Consider the following 16,146-nt stretch of genomic DNA (forward strand, 5'->3'; position numbering starts at 1 on the left):
TCATGTCATGAAATTTCTAACTCTAAAGATCTGTTTCTGCTGTGTAATACTAAAAATCATATATCAAATACAGAAAACGAACAGGACATATTAGATTCTGAAATGGTAAATTGCTTTAGTCCTCAACTCAGATTTGACTATATCAAACATGAGTGGCACATAAAAAAATACAATGAAGAAGTTTAATAATGCACTATTAATAATTCAAGGAGCCACAGTCCAGTATGAATTCCAGTTTCTAAATCTGCCCATTTTAGGAGGGAAAATAGTTTCTAAAAACTAAACGATTGAACAGTCAGGGACAGGTTTTTAAAATAAAAATGCAAACTTCCTGACATTTTAAGGTTCTCAATATCCTGCATCCCTTCATTGTTTCATTATCTCTAAAGTAATTAAAACAAATAATGAAACTGGAATCTAACTAAAAGGTACACTGTTGGTGCAATGTATATTATATCGTATCAGTTCTTGTATATGAAGTCCCTGAACTGCTAATAAAAATATTTAAAACACAGATCTACAACAAATTGTGTTGCAAATCAGGTTATCATTATCTTGTATAAACCATGAAAATTGGAATCATATGAGCAGAAGGTTAGATTAATTCTCCATTCTCATTATAAGCACAGGTGTAGCACAAACACCATGTGAAATAACCAATTAAAACGAAAAAAAAATTCGCTTTTTCATTAGCTGCTTTCACTGCATGACCAATTAGAAAATTATTTAATATTAATATTCTGCATATACCAAAAGTAATTTTCATAGTAGCTAACATAGGTAAGAGAGCAAAAAAAAAAAAAAAAAACACAGCTCTTTCTCTAGATACTGTTCATAATCTGCAGTCTCCAACAGGGAAAGAACTGTCGGCTTTCTTTTTAAAGCCCCTTTTAAAACACAATGTTTCATGGATATGATTTATACTATTCACCTAAAAATAGAAAGAGCCCTTTTTAACAGACAAGTGGCCAAGGCTCAGAGAAATTAAGTGGCTTCTCTGAGTTCACATGTTACCTAAGAGATGTCAGTAATTTGTTGAATGACACATAGCTGGCAAATGGTAGAAGTAGAACTAGGCCCCTTCTCTCCTGTGCTACCCATCTCAAATATTCTAGACTAAATATATATCCAAAAATTAGCTGGCAATTACCACTGGTAACAACCTTCCTGCTGAGGCAGGGAATGAGCACGACTGTGAACATTTTGTCAGTTGGGATTCTAACGGCTGTACCACTTGTGTATACAGATAAACATGAGGCTACTCAAAAGAAGATCCAGTGCCTTGAACTATCTATATTCCCAATCTTGACTCATTCATAGGCATACTTTCAGATGCTCATAGGCCAAGTCATAATAACCAGCCCAGGTGTGATTTCATGACAATTAAACCCACGGAATCACAGAAAAATTACAACACAGGTTTCGAAAGGGTCACCCAGTTTGGTCACGGACATGAATCCCCTCTATGCTACTGCCTGCCAAGCAGATGAGCAGCCTCTGGACTGCTGCTGGACTGCTTGCAACGCAGCACTCACCACCTCACCTGAGAGTCCATTCCGTATAAGGACAAGGCAAATTGTTAGGTTCCGTCTTACTTGATCTAAAATCCTCTCACCAGGACAATTCCTCGGATAATCTAAACAATTCTAATCTCACTTCCTCAAGATAGCCTTTCCCATGTTTAAACTTAGCCGCCATGCCCTCTAGGCATCTTTCTTCTTCTCCCTAGGTTAAACATCCCTGGTTCTTAAAAAGCGCCTTCCAAGATGTGTTTTTGGGTCCACTCACCACTCTCTGCCCAAGGTGCTGAGGTTTGTCTGCACGCCTCTGTGGTGGACAAGGCTAAATGCAGCTATTTCAGTCCTGCCCCCATCCCAGGAGGAGAGCAAACACCTCACCACAGCCTCTTAGCTAAGTGCCCACAGGTACTCGGTGCTATTTGCTTCTCTTTTGGTGGCAATAAACATTTGTTGTAAGCCATCCATAGGATATGTTGTTGTAAGCCATCCATAGGATATGTTGACATAAAAGTGAGACTCTTTCCATTTGGAAAAAAAAAGAAATGCTGGGAACATAAGAACACCTAAATCATTTCATCTGAACTGTTTGACCACATTAGCAGGTCAAACTTCTTACTTTTGAATCATTTAAATTAAAACATAAAAAAAAAGTTTTTATTTTTAATGAAATATTATTAATACATTTAGAACCTAGTAAGCCCTCAGAAAGTTACTGAATTATACTTCCTATATGTATGTGAACAACTCATATTATTATCTCAGGTCACGATGGACATCTTCATCTGAAAAAAGCCAATAGCAAAATACTTTATTTTTTAAGACAACATTACCTTTCCAATCTCAAAACCATCTCTGGTTTATTTTGTTATTAGCTCAGACTATCTTATATGCACTCTCTCATTGGAATTATACTACATACAGTAGAGCCATGTGTTTAGATGGCGTCAGGCTGAATTCAGATACAAAAACATTTTCCTTCTGGGCAAAGTAATAAAAAGACATTCTTGCTCCTCCCACTATAAGTCAAACTGAGGTCAGTTCCCCATCCCTGTATCTGTTTAAATAAACTGGTCCAGCTGTTTGTTTCTAAAATGCCCTTTGACCTTGAGTCTCCTCCTCCCTGCTTTTGTGACAGAATGCTTTACTTTTCATTGTGGAAGATTTTAAATTATCACGAATTTTCTACCTAAACATTGAAAGAAAAATGAAGACCTTTATATTCTATATGAACTTAAATGACCATATTCCCTTCTTAAAGCACTGTCATTTTAAGAGGCATCAGCAAAATAGCTACTTTTAAGCTCATATATATGTTGTTCAAATACATAGCTATTATTTATGTATAAACACATAAAGATATATTATAGCTTGATCATAGGAAGAAACAGTTTTAGAAGAGAAATAAAAAAGAGACAATGATAAAAATTCCAATTTAAATGTACTGTAAAAAATACTATCAGCAACAAAAATAGTATGAGCTGAAATATATCAATGAAACAAGCACAATCTTTAGAATTTTACATATTGAAAAGGCCAAGAGAAAAGTTTGTTAGTTTAAAGAGGTAAGAGAAAACTTTTACAACTTTATAATTGACATCCAAATATTATATAGCTCTTAAAACTCACATGTGTACTGCCAGGAATACATGGCAACGTGACAGTTTTCTTACTTATTAAAATAGATAGCTGCACATTTTGGCTTAATAGAATATGAGTCAAATTTGCCATAAATTGGGCTTTTAGAAAAGTAAACTGTTAACTACGCTTTAAGGTTCGTAAAGGTCTTATTTGCTTTACCATATCCCATTCCTAAAGTCAAGGTATATTTAAAAATATATAGATCCCATCTTGCTTTGAAAACACAATCTTCTTTTATGAAAGATTTTTTAAAGAACTGGACTCCCTGTAGATGCTAGAAGACTGAATTAGGAAAAGAGTCCTCGTATTTCTTTTTTTTCATAGAATCATAGATTAGAATTTCTTCCCGTTCTCAAACTGTCTCCTATCTCAAAAAACAAAGTTTTACAGAGACAAGGAAGATAATGGATTGGCTTTATAGCTGTGGTCCATGTCAAAATAAAGAGAGATGCATTTCATTTATTTTTACCTAGTTGTTTGTTTAGGATTCAAGTCCTAATAAGGGGGGAGAAGGAGGTAGGGAAGAAGCAAAATCTCCAAAATTCTGAGACCTGGTATCATCTAAAAGTTGAATTTTATTCTTTGCATTTTAAATAGGAATCTGACCAGGAGAATGGGAGGTGAATTCTGAGTTGTCATGTTAAAAGGACATCCAGAAAGTTTTGCTTTTTATACCTTTTTTTTTTTTTCCATTCTGCTAATTCTACCTGTCTCCTTTCATTCTCCGTCTTTGGATGTCTGAACAGTGTTCTGACCAAGATCTGGTAGAACAGCTTTCTAAAGTTTACCTTTGTTCATCCTCCACTTGCTTGCCCTGATCCCCTGCCCCAGAAGTGGACTGCTAAATTGAGTTTCCCCTTGGTGAGAACCAGAAGGGTGAGATTATAGTGGGCCTCCTTTAGAAGCCAAAACACAGGGTACATTTTTACAGTTTCATAGACAACATTTTCCACATAGCTTTGACCTTTTCCTCTATTCATACACCCTTTGTCCTCCTTGTATGGTTCTCTGTAATACTGACAAAAGTAAAGAAAATTTACTTTCTCACTTTCAAAAATGGCATTTGAACCGTTACTCAATTTATTCTATTTATCAGTGTCTACCACACTACTTATTCACTGATGATTAAAAGTAAACCACATTTTGTTACTTTGGCATCCCACAACCAAGCTAGTATACCACATAAAATTAAAATTTTGTTTCTAAATAATGACATGACCCTCTGTCACAGCCATAGTGCTTGCTTCAGAAGGTGTACACCTAAATATGGAGAAATGTCATTTTTCAATACTCCTACATGCTCAGTGACTAAACTTATCAACTCCTAAGAAAAGATTTCCTTAAATAGCAAGATATATTAGTAAAAACACTCATACTGTCCACTAAATAAAGTATCAGTCATAATCTACTTTGATTAATATTAAGGGTTAGGAATACCCACATACATAAATAATAATAATATCTAACCACACTTTCTTAAGAGTAATATGAGTTCTAGCAATTTCTGCATGCATTAGTTTTTATTTAATTAAAAGTAAAAAATATGCAAGTATAATATGATAATGGATATACAATTTGTTTTAGGTAGTTTCCATAAATAATTCAAAACATTTTTTAATTTTCAAATTTAAACCCTACAAAAAATCTGCAAGTATAAAATTTCATATTGGAAGGTAACTGCTAAATTCCAGAATTTTGTCATTTTTCTATTACATGAATTTCTTTGACATAGCATTTTTTCAACTTTATCATAGTCATTTAAATAAAATTATATCTACATAATTTTAGAGTCAGAATCTCTAATAAATTTAAGGCATGTTTTATGAACATACTCCTCAGGGAACGAGTTCTAGCTATCACCCAATACATGTCTGTTCAGTTAAACAAGAAATTACCTTCAAAAATCGGTGTTCGAATTCTTTATTTTAGATTTACATTTTCTTATTGGATTTAATGGTCCATAACTGGCAGCCTTCAGGGTCCAAGCTTTCTATACTCCCTTTCTTTGTGAAATAAAATTCCACGAAACATGATTTTAAAGATGCTCAAGAAAGTTAACTCAGATCTCAAGTCAAGCCATATGAAATCATGTTTTTGGCAACTTTTTCTGGTTTCTTAACCTCCTCCAGGATCCAACAGTTCCAGGACTGCAATGCATCATCTGTGTGGCCGGGGGATGGAGAGATGGAGAACAACGAACAGAAAGGAGCAGAGAGGGAGCACATGCTCTGCTCTCCACCCATAATATTGGAATTTGCTGAAACCACAGTACGTCAGTGTATGAGAAAGATCCTCCTTCTCTAGCAGTTATAGGGGTACTTGTCAAGTTAGTCTAGAATGAACTGAAGTTGCATAAGACAATTGAGGAAGTTGAAATTATACATAAAATTTTCATCAAAGCAACTAGTGAAAAAAAATCACTAATTAGTTGACAATTATGATGCAAAGTTAATAAAATCCATGCTTTGCACTTTAGACAATGAAATAATTTTCGAATACTTCACTAAGCTTGGTATAATTACAGAAAGTTTTCCTTGAGAGATAGTTAAAATGATTGTTTTATTCTAAAAACTGTAGGCTTGCAAATATCCTTTAATCTGACTTAAATTCAAAGCAGTGGTGGTTCCCTCTCACCTTGGCTATAAAAGGGTCTCTATGTCTTCTGCCACTGCTTGCTACCTTCTAGATAACTTGGGTTCCAAACATGGTTGAATTCATGGTGGGAATATCTTACGAAACTTAGCATAAGAAATACCCAACAGTTGAAAATAATTCAATTATCCACTGACACAAGGCATACACAACAAAATGACATTCATACGCATAAAATATTTACTTAAATGTGATAGACAATTTGCCAAACTTGAGTTTATCTAAGCTTATAAATCTAAGGAATATGAAATCAAAATGATTATCAGAATGTCTAAGCAATACAATAATCTAAGATAATATAGCAAAACCTTCTCTATTAATGGGAAAGCTAAAAGAGATGTAATATATTTGAAGAATGTTTAATAGCTGAACGATTTTCCATTTAAATTCCAATTTTCCTATATTCCCAAAAAGTCAATAAAATTGTACTAACTAAACATCTATATACTACAGAATAAATATGTTTATTTAAAACAAATCCTAATTTCCTGCCAAGTCCATTATAAATAGGATGGCCAGAAATATATTGCCTAAACTGGGACACTTTTAAGAGTGAAAGGACATTCTTAATAATTACTCTGGGACAATAAGCATGAACTACAAATGTCCCAGTCAACTGAGGTAAATGGTCACCCTAATGATCAAATAAGCACTGTTTCTCCAAATAAAATTTCCCCTGAATGATCGGAATCGAATCCTTGTTGTGTTAGGATGGCGACCAACCCCAACATATGTAAGGCACTGTAGAATCCCAGCACCATCTTGGAGTACTGCTAAGTGCTTTCCTTTTTCTTTTCTGATGTCTCTTTTAGTTACCTTAGCTCCCCAAGCTTTCACCAACCATAAACCTCCCAGACCTAGAGTCTCCACTCATGCTAAGAGTGGATATCTCAAAATAAAGTGTGATTTCTACTTTCATCAGTTACAAATTTGGGCTATAGAAGGCAACTTGACTTGAATGGAGGTCTGTTTCTATTCTTTCGAATGTTCACTATAAAATCTGTTTAAATCAGTAAAGCTTGAACACTAAGTTCCATGTAATTTATATCCATATATAATTGGTAGCCCCTTAAAATACTTACAGGAAAAGGCAAATATCTCACAGTTGAGGCATATCATAAAATCTCTCCAATGAGGACAATGACAATAAAAAAATGACCTCTTCTGGGAACTTTCCAAATCTCTGAAAAATGCTTATGGGGATCTAAGTCACACTGGGGAAAGTAAGGAGAGTGTGCATTTCACCTCCAAGTTGCTGAATTTATTCTATCTATGCTTTTCTTTGAACAACATACTCATAATTATCAAGTGAAAATACTGGTCAAGGGCAGGGAAGGCTAGAACAATTAGTATCTAGAGAGTATGAGAACTTGGTGGGAAAACTGCCACTTACTGGCTCTGAGATCATAATGCTAGTGTTGTGATAATCAAGTGAGTTAATGTTTATGAAAAGTACTGTGTAAATTGTAACATCTAAGATGGGGTTATGTCATGATGCTTTGTTATGATTCTCAAAAACACATAATGGTGTAAAAATTATATATTAATATTTATAGCAGCATTATTAATAAAAAAACAGAAGGTAGAAACTACCCAAATATCCACTAATTGATGATTATTTATAAACAAAATGTGGTAAATCCGTAAAATGGAATATTACTTGGCCATCAAAAGGAAGGAAGTATTGATACATGTTACAACATGGATGAACCCTGAAAATCTATGCTCAGTGAAAGAAGCCAGTCAAGGCGAGACAGAAAGTAGATTAGTGGTTGCTTAGGGCTAGGGGCAGGGAGGTCTAGAGGGGTGATCGTTAAAGGTTCCAGGTGTCTTTTATTTTTTTTTTAATTTTTATTGGGATTGTTCAGATACCATACAATTATCCAAAGATTCCAGGTGTCTTTTTGCAGTGAAGAAAATGCTCTAAAATTGACTTTGGTGATGGTCACACATACTAAAACCACGAACTGTACACATTAAAAGGTTGACTTGTACGGCTATGTGAAATCAATCTCAATAAAGCTCTTTAAAAATGCAAAATGGTAGACTGAATGAAGCACTGGACTAGGAATCATTCCCATCCCTGCCTCTAATTAGCAGTGTGGCCTGGTTAGGTCCTGAGCCCAGACTCCTCGTCTGTCAAATAATGTATAAAACCCATCCAGGACTTACTCTATGCTTCTGTAGCACAGTGTTTATAAAATTTTAATTCATACTCACTTTCAATAAACTTCAAAATCTCATGTTTCTTTGTTATTTGAAATTTCAAAAGAAATAGAACGACTAAAAACAAATTTTGTTTTTTAATTTGTTTTTATATACTATATTCACTCTGAATAATTCTGATTTGCCCTTCTGGCCCCTACTCTTTCCCCAGCCCTCCTTTGGTGCAGGGAATGAGGATCCTGGCCATAACCTATTGTCCTTTCTTTTCCTCTCTGTAAACAGTACTGCCAGGTGACCAGCCATGGGGGCTGAGATCTTACATCTTTTAGACATGTACAATTCTTTCCATTAGCTTTTTCAACATCCCCTACCCTCTGCCCTTTCCGAGTACATATGAACTCTGACCCAAACTGGGGATCAAATAAAGCCAGCCGTAGCAGATGTTCTGGTGATACAGGCCAACAAAACCCTTCAAGTGAACAATGCTCAAAACTAGTGGTTTATATTCAAATCAGCATCCTAGAGAAGAAAATACTAAAAACTTAAAAATGGATGGATGGATGGATGTGTGTGCATGTGTATGTATTTTTAATCATAGAGTGCATTTAACTTCTACCCCCAGCAAATATACTATTTTTGAAAAATACAGACTTTGTCAATATTAAGCCAGATCTCACCAATGACAGGATATTCATTTTTGAGCTAAGTTACATTTAGAACCCAGGGCCAATAATCCCTCATGGACGTGAAAAAGTTAAGTGCTTAAAAAAGGAAATACTGTTTTCCCTTCTTCGGTGATAGGATCTAATCTTGTGAGGCATTTGGTCTTTTAGTCACAAGGGAGCTCTTATGGAGTGGAACAGATTAAGAATTTTTGTTTGTTTATTATTGTTCAGATGTCAAGAGTACAATAGAGTTAATTATTTTCCATATTAATGGACCAGGCTAAAAGTCCCGTGCAAGAATAGAAATAAAAGGAAAGAGGAAAATATCAACAATTGGGGGGCATTGGACAAGATAGTCGAATTCACAAGCATCCACATTCTTGGAGTGTTTACTAAAAATGCTCTCTTCCCTCTTAAAAGTTAAAAAAGAAGCAGAACAAAACCCTAAGCATCTACCTAAAGCTCTACAGCATCCATACACCAGATCGATCCAAACCGGATCGAGACAACGTTTGCCCTCAGAAACGCTTCCTTCTCCTGCGCCGCTGGCTCCAGAGAAAATTGTTTTATTCAACAAGGAGGCAACATTTGCCCCATTTTTTAATATTTCAGGCTGACTTTTTAACCACTCAAAAATGCTGTTTGTTTTATGTAGGCGCAGCCTGAAGCAAGATGATGATGTAAGTGAGAGCGTGAGAGAGGGTCTCTGTGGGCACAGCTCTGAGCTCGCTGGCGCTTCAATGCTCAGTGGTTAATCACCCAACACCAGCCCCGGCAACTGTTGACACAAAATAGGTGGAGATCAGGCCTGTGCAAGCAGAAAATACCAGAAAGGCAAACTATATGTAAACACTGTTAAGACAGATTTGACAAGAATAGACCTAAACCTGATTTGCTAGAAAACTACAAATGTTTAAAGCCTCAATGCCCCTCTCCACTGAGGCTGTTTCCCCTTACAAAGTTTCCTTCGAGGAGACAAAGAGTAATACTTTTAAACCTAAAATATGTTTACAGAAGACACAGTTATTTGTCCGCTTGATTCACATAGTGTGAGTTTCAAATCTGCTCCTACCTGCAGGATTTATGCATTGTAATATGGTTCTTTCACGTACACCTGGAGTAGAGCCAAATGAGGGAGTAGGAGAAAAGAAAAGCATGCACACACAACCACAATTCAAGAAGTTATTTTTCCTGACCTATAAAACTCATGCAAAGAAGCAAATGGATAATGTTTAAATAGTCTTTTAATCTTATCTAACTGACACCTGACAACCCATTACTTATAGATTATTAATGCACCCACTAAAAAGTTTGTCATGTACAAAATTACTACAGAAAAAGATTGAATGCCTGAGGAAAAAACAAATTTTGCTGTACAGTAACTTCAGAAATTTCAAGTCTATTATCTGACATGCCCTTCATAGACTCATAGCACACTGCTAAAAACAACTGATTTATCTTTATTATGAATCCTAAAGTGACAGCCAGCATGTTTTTCACGCCTTGTGAAAATGTTTAATTTCAGCTAGATTTTATTTTATAACCTTTGATTTGCTTATTTAAGATGAGAAACAATAACAGCATTTTAATTAATTTTCCTGTTTGTCTCCTTAGCAAAGGATGTGTTGTTTTGTTTTTCCTACTCCTTGTGTAAAACTGGAGTTAGAGTCCATTTCAGGACATTCATTTTGCTTCTCTTTGGCTCACATCATGATATAGAGCTGGAAGAGGCATTAGAGTCCAACTAATTAGCCCTACCTGTCCATTTTAAAGCAGAGGGAGCTGCTGTCCATGGAGATAAAGTGACTTGATTAAGGACACACATCTAATTGGTGAGGGACCGGGGGCAAATGAAATGTTGCAGTGAAGCAGACCTCTTTCCCGATGACATCAACACCTCTCAGTCCCCTCACATCTCATGCTCCCCACAAGAAAACAGAAATCATGTCCTGCTCTGCCAGGTAGCCTGACACACAGGCAGTTCTTTCCATCTCTCTGACTAAAAACTTGTGCCAAGACACTGAAAACAACAAATCTGGCTTAATCAGGACTTGCAAGCCATGCTGACCTTCACAGCATGTTCAAAATCAACCACAAAGTCACTGGTTTCACTGTCTTGAAAAAAAATCATAGCTATTCTGAAACAAGGGACCCGTGATGGACAGACTGGTCCCTAACTCACTCAGCTCTGTGTCTCACTTGAACCTCAACTTTAGGCAGGAAGTGCTTGCCTTGTTCTAAAAATCTCCAAAACAGCCTTTCAAGGCTGGCTCTAGGGTAAATAGAGTTTACACAAAACAGAATTTGGACTCTCCAAATCCACCTTCCTGCATCCCCATCCCAGACTTCCCTGTTTCTCTTCTCACCTAGACTCAATCTCCCAAGGCAGAAGGAGCAGGTTTTCCCATCCAGGGCAGTCGGCAAACACCTACCACTTCGTACGGGGTTTCCAACTTTAACAGTATCAACGACGTGATTTTACACAGTGGAGAAAAGCTCTGAGTAAATGTATGGTGCAAAAGCTCACAATAAAGTATTTTTAACAGACTGCAGAGTCATTTTCAAAGAGGATTGTTTGCTGGAAATTTTCAAAATCTGCACACAAATGCAGTATCTCTGTTGAACGCCTGAGACTCTCTGACATGACAATACCTGAAGGTTTCTAAATTCACAGCTCTTTTCCCTGAGAGCTTTTGGCTCAGCTCTCCTAATAACACCCTGGCTTCCTGGCATCTTGCCAGCTCAGGCAACACACAAGCTAAATATTTTTTGACTGATTTCAATATTTTCTTATGAGCAACAAGACAGTATTTTATCTGGTGAGTATTACTGATTGCTATAATCCAAGCAAAGAGTAAGCACCTATAAAGGTGACATTACTGGAATTGTCACTCAAGGTGATAACCATGGCAAGTAACTAAGACTTGGAGACCAACAACCCATTCTAAAAAGTGAGGGGAATTATTTTATTTATATTTCTCCTTTTTCTTTTAAAAATACTGTACCTTTTGGTCCACTGATCAATGACGAAGTCTACCTTAAATGTAGCTTACACTTAAAATTCTCAAAGGAAAACAGATAAACTCCTTGCTTACTAAAATTACTTGCATGTTTGTGAAGTCATTCCATCCCCAGGGGATTCCCAGTCAAGAAAAAGCACTGTACACACCAAACTCTCATTTTGTAATTGAATAGCAAACAAGTGACCCAGTGAGCCTTGCATGGTGCACTGTTTTTTTACATCTGTTTCCCTTGCTTTTATGTCATGCCTCTGTTTAGGTTTATTGACAAAACAATCTGTGCCTCATGTTTAAAAAACATCTGTAAATGTATTATTAAATTATGCTGGAAAAAAAAGCAGAACAATTCTATGAAACGCTATGACCCCTGATTGATTTTAAGATCACAGAAGTTGAAGGGATAATTTGTGAATGTTTTAACATTTACATCTACACAAGTACCTAATACATAGAATTGTTGATTATGTATAAATGTATTTGTTATGTTATTACAATAACTCAGAAAGAAACTTGACCTTTACCAGTGGAATCTGTTTATGATAATAAAGGAGATACTGGTTTCTTAAATAAGTTTACATTTTTACCTGCCAGTGGCATAAATCTCTAAGGATACCATACTTTTTCCCACTAGTAATAAATGGGAAGTAATGCCTGAACGCATTGGAGTTTTGAAGGCAGTAAACGAAGTAAGCAGGAAAATCTGGCATGTGTACTAAATCTGTGAACCCTAGAGCTGCAAAAGTTTCATACAATCACCTCGGATGTGGGGAGGCATCCTAGAACTTTATGCACCCTGTTGCTAGAGAGTGATTTTTCTCTCCACCTGCAGATTGTATTTCACATATATAATATATGTTTTGAACCTACAACCCATATTGCCTTCTCAGAGCATAAAGGAATAATCGTTTAACCTCAGTCCTTAATAGGAAAGAGTTTGGGTGATGAGTAAACAAGGAAACTATAAAACTTATTCAGTACACCCTAGGCTAGGGCTCTGCCGGGACAGGATGTGTCTGAGGCATCCAGCAAGTGAGATACAATCACAAGCACAAGTTTTCTTCACACAGAATCCCCAGGTCTGCAACACTGGTGTGCAAACATACAAGGGAATTTTTATTTGACCGTTCTAAACTGACATTTTCATTATAAAAAAAATAAGGTTGGTCTATGAAAGAAAAAATGAACCTAGCATTTACTGTATCTATGTGTGTGTTTCCTTTAAAGTTCTACCTAAATATTTAAGACTTAAAAAACCATCTAGTTGCTAACATGCCCACAGACATAGGGAACTGGTGGTTTGATGGATTGAGCCCTCTACCACAGGATTTGCCCTTGGTAAGACTGTTGCTGCAAAGCAGAGGCTAGGCCTCCCGATAATTGTGCCTAAGAGCCTCTTCCCGAATGCCTCTTTGTTGCTCAGATGTGGCCCCCTCTCTCTAGCCAAGCCAACTTGAAAGGTGAAATCACTGCCCTCCCCGCTATGTGGGATCAGACACCCAGGGGAGTGAATCTCCCTGGCAACATGGAATATGACTCCCGGGGAGGAATATAGACCCAGCATCGTGGGATGGAGAACATCTTCTTGACCAAAAGGGGGATGTGAAAGGAAATGAAATGAGCTTCAGTGGCAGAGAGATTCCAAAAGGAGCCGAGAGGTTACTCTGGTGGGCACTCTTATGCACAATATAGACAACCCTTTCTAGGTTCTAAAGAATTGGGGTAGCTGGTGGTAGATACCTGAAACTATCAAAGTACAACCCAGAACCCATGAATCTTGAAGACAATTGTATAAAAATGTAGCTTATGAGGGGTGACAATGGGATTGGGAAAGCCATAAGGACCACACTCCCCTTTGTCTAGTTTATGGATGGATGAGTAGAAAAATAGGGGAAGGAAACAAACAAACAAACAAACAGACAAAGGTACCCAGTGTTCTTTTTTACTTGAATTGCTCTTTTTTCACTTTAATTATTGTTCCTGTTATTTTTGTGTGTGGGGTAATGAAGGTGTCAGGGATTGATTTTGGTGATGAATGTACAACTATGCAGTGGTACTGTGAACAATTGAATGTACGATTTGTTTTGTGTTACTGTATGGTATGTGAATATATCTCAATAAAATGAATATTAAAAAAATCTAATCCCAAATATTTCTACTTAAATGACTAAAACATTAAACATATTAATAATATGTTTTTATGGCTGACGTCACTGAAGCATTTGCCACAACAACAAAGCAAAAGGCAAAAAGACAAAAGTCTCCAATGCTATTACAGATCAGTTTGGGATCAAATTATAATTGAGAGTGAAGGAGAAAAAGGGGAATATACATAAATATATGGTAATATTGTATTTCAAATAAAATAAATAAGTTTAAGTCTATGACCAACAAACTGGACTGAAATATTTAGGAAAGTAGTTTATGAAAGTTGATTTTTTTAAAAAGTACACAATTACCTCAAATAGACAATTTAGGTAAAAATAATTTTACACAAATTATTTCAATAATTGTTTCAATTCTCAAGAAATGTATTGGAATAGACTTGGCCTAAGATGTCTCATCAAATAAATTTCACTTTCTATCCCAGGCCCCAGATCCTACCAATATCCTAATATCAAGCATTTTAAGATCCCTCCTCTCTGTTTTTATGATGACAAGTAGACCAAATATAAGCATTACAACATTATTTCTTTTACTCCAAGATGTCTCTTAATTAATCAAATCAGTCTTCTTGTTTTACATTTAAAACATCCCTTTCCCCCAATCCCATCTTTTTTGGCTTCAGTCAGCCAAGGCAGGTAGCATAAATCACTAATATGTCAATTAAAGAAGTGTAAAATTAGTTCTATGACGGAATGGTAGAGCCATTAAAATATACCAAACTTCTCATCCCATTTTTCAATCCAAACCTAATTTAAAGCTATGTCAGCCTTGGTTTCTATGACAAGCTAAGAACAACACATGAGTATGTATTTTTCACTTACATGTTGTGTATTTCAATAGGCTATGTTGCTGCCAATAATTATGACTGATCTACACCCAGCCTGCCCTTCAGCATTTCATTAAACATTTTCAACAGTGAGTTATAGTGACTCACAGTTCATACAAAAATGTACATGTGTGTTAACAAGTCTTAAGAAATCCAAGAAGGAAGACACAATTTTTTTTTAAGGTTGTGGCTAAATAAGATGAAGGGGATCTACTAAAATACAAATGAAGACATTTTTTAGAGCTATTATTTCCTGAAGGAAGTAACTTGGGCTGATGCTCAATATAGGAAAAATGTTTACAAGCTTTCAAAAAAGCTTTGTACATTTTTTATTACAATAAAGTAAAAGGAAAACCACTCGGTTGTTCTGCTTTCCAGGACTCAAAAATGTCACAGTTTAAGATTCTTTTACATCTTTGGTTTGAATGCAGTATGGTCTGAGTTTCCCCATTTTTGCAACATATTTCCTACTCAAACCTAAAGAAAAAAATATTTCATGTCAGCTTCTTAAAAGGATGGGAACTAATAAATCTTAAAAACTCAAATCAAACATGGGAATTTCCTTTTTCATCACACTTAAGAAAATCAATCTCTATACAACTTTTATTGTATAGAGGCAAATTCCTTGAGGCAAATTCACCACAAAGTTGTTAGAATTGAAACAGTTGTCAAATGCAACACAATGAAGTGCAAGCAAAAGTCATTTTGAACTCCATACAGAGGTAGAGAGAACATTTGCATATACTACACAAAGTGCCAGTTAGGAGTAGAATTGTGTTTATTCCCCAAACAATTAAGTAAAAATAACATTCAAGTTATAAATCTGTGCAGAATTGGCTATCAGTGTGAGGTTTAAAACAAATTCTACATATACTTTGAAAAAATTTTACGGTATATTTTATGATTAGAACTTTTTAAAAAGATCCTTGTTTCCCTTCTAATTACAAAACAAAAGAAGTAGGATTGTGATCACTGACCGATGAACTGTTACTAACCTGTGAAGTTTTGCACAGAACCTAGGCACACAACAGGGTGTACTGTTTGGTTGCACAGGAACTATTTTCCTGCACCTGCATTCAAAGGGAGCAGCCCATAAGGTTTCACCCATGGAAAGCAACTTGCATGGGGAACCACTGGTATTAGAATGTGCCCTCTGGTAGCTATGTTTATGGACCGAGTTTGTAGCAACACTGAGGGGAAAAAGAGATGGTAAGTGTGATATATCAACTGAACAGCAGCAGCACTTGGGCTTTCCTTAACTGAAGAGCTCGCCCTGCCACTCCTTTGCCCTTAGACCAGAATATATCCCAGGGAAATGTGACATTTGTACAGCCTCTATTTTATGAAAATCTCCTAACCATCAGCTTCAGTTAAAAAAGAAAATGTGAATTTAGGTGCACGCCCAAAAGTGATGATCTACTGTAGAGTATCATCTAATTTGCAAGACTTAAGTTCAAATATGTGGAATTATCATTTTTGAAAATTAAGATACAATA

General features: G+C 36.0%; 1 protein-coding gene across 8 annotated transcripts in view; it reads right to left on the reverse strand.

Moving 5' to 3' along the window:
* Positions 1-16,146, reverse strand: part of MEIS1 (Meis homeobox 1) — a 129,016-nt gene that overhangs the window by 6,079 nt on the left and 106,791 nt on the right. The window lies entirely within an intron of this gene.

Source organism: Choloepus didactylus, chromosome 17, assembly GCF_015220235.1.
Source record: "Choloepus didactylus isolate mChoDid1 chromosome 17, mChoDid1.pri, whole genome shotgun sequence".
Taxonomy (NCBI): Eukaryota; Metazoa; Chordata; class Mammalia; order Pilosa; family Megalonychidae; genus Choloepus; species Choloepus didactylus.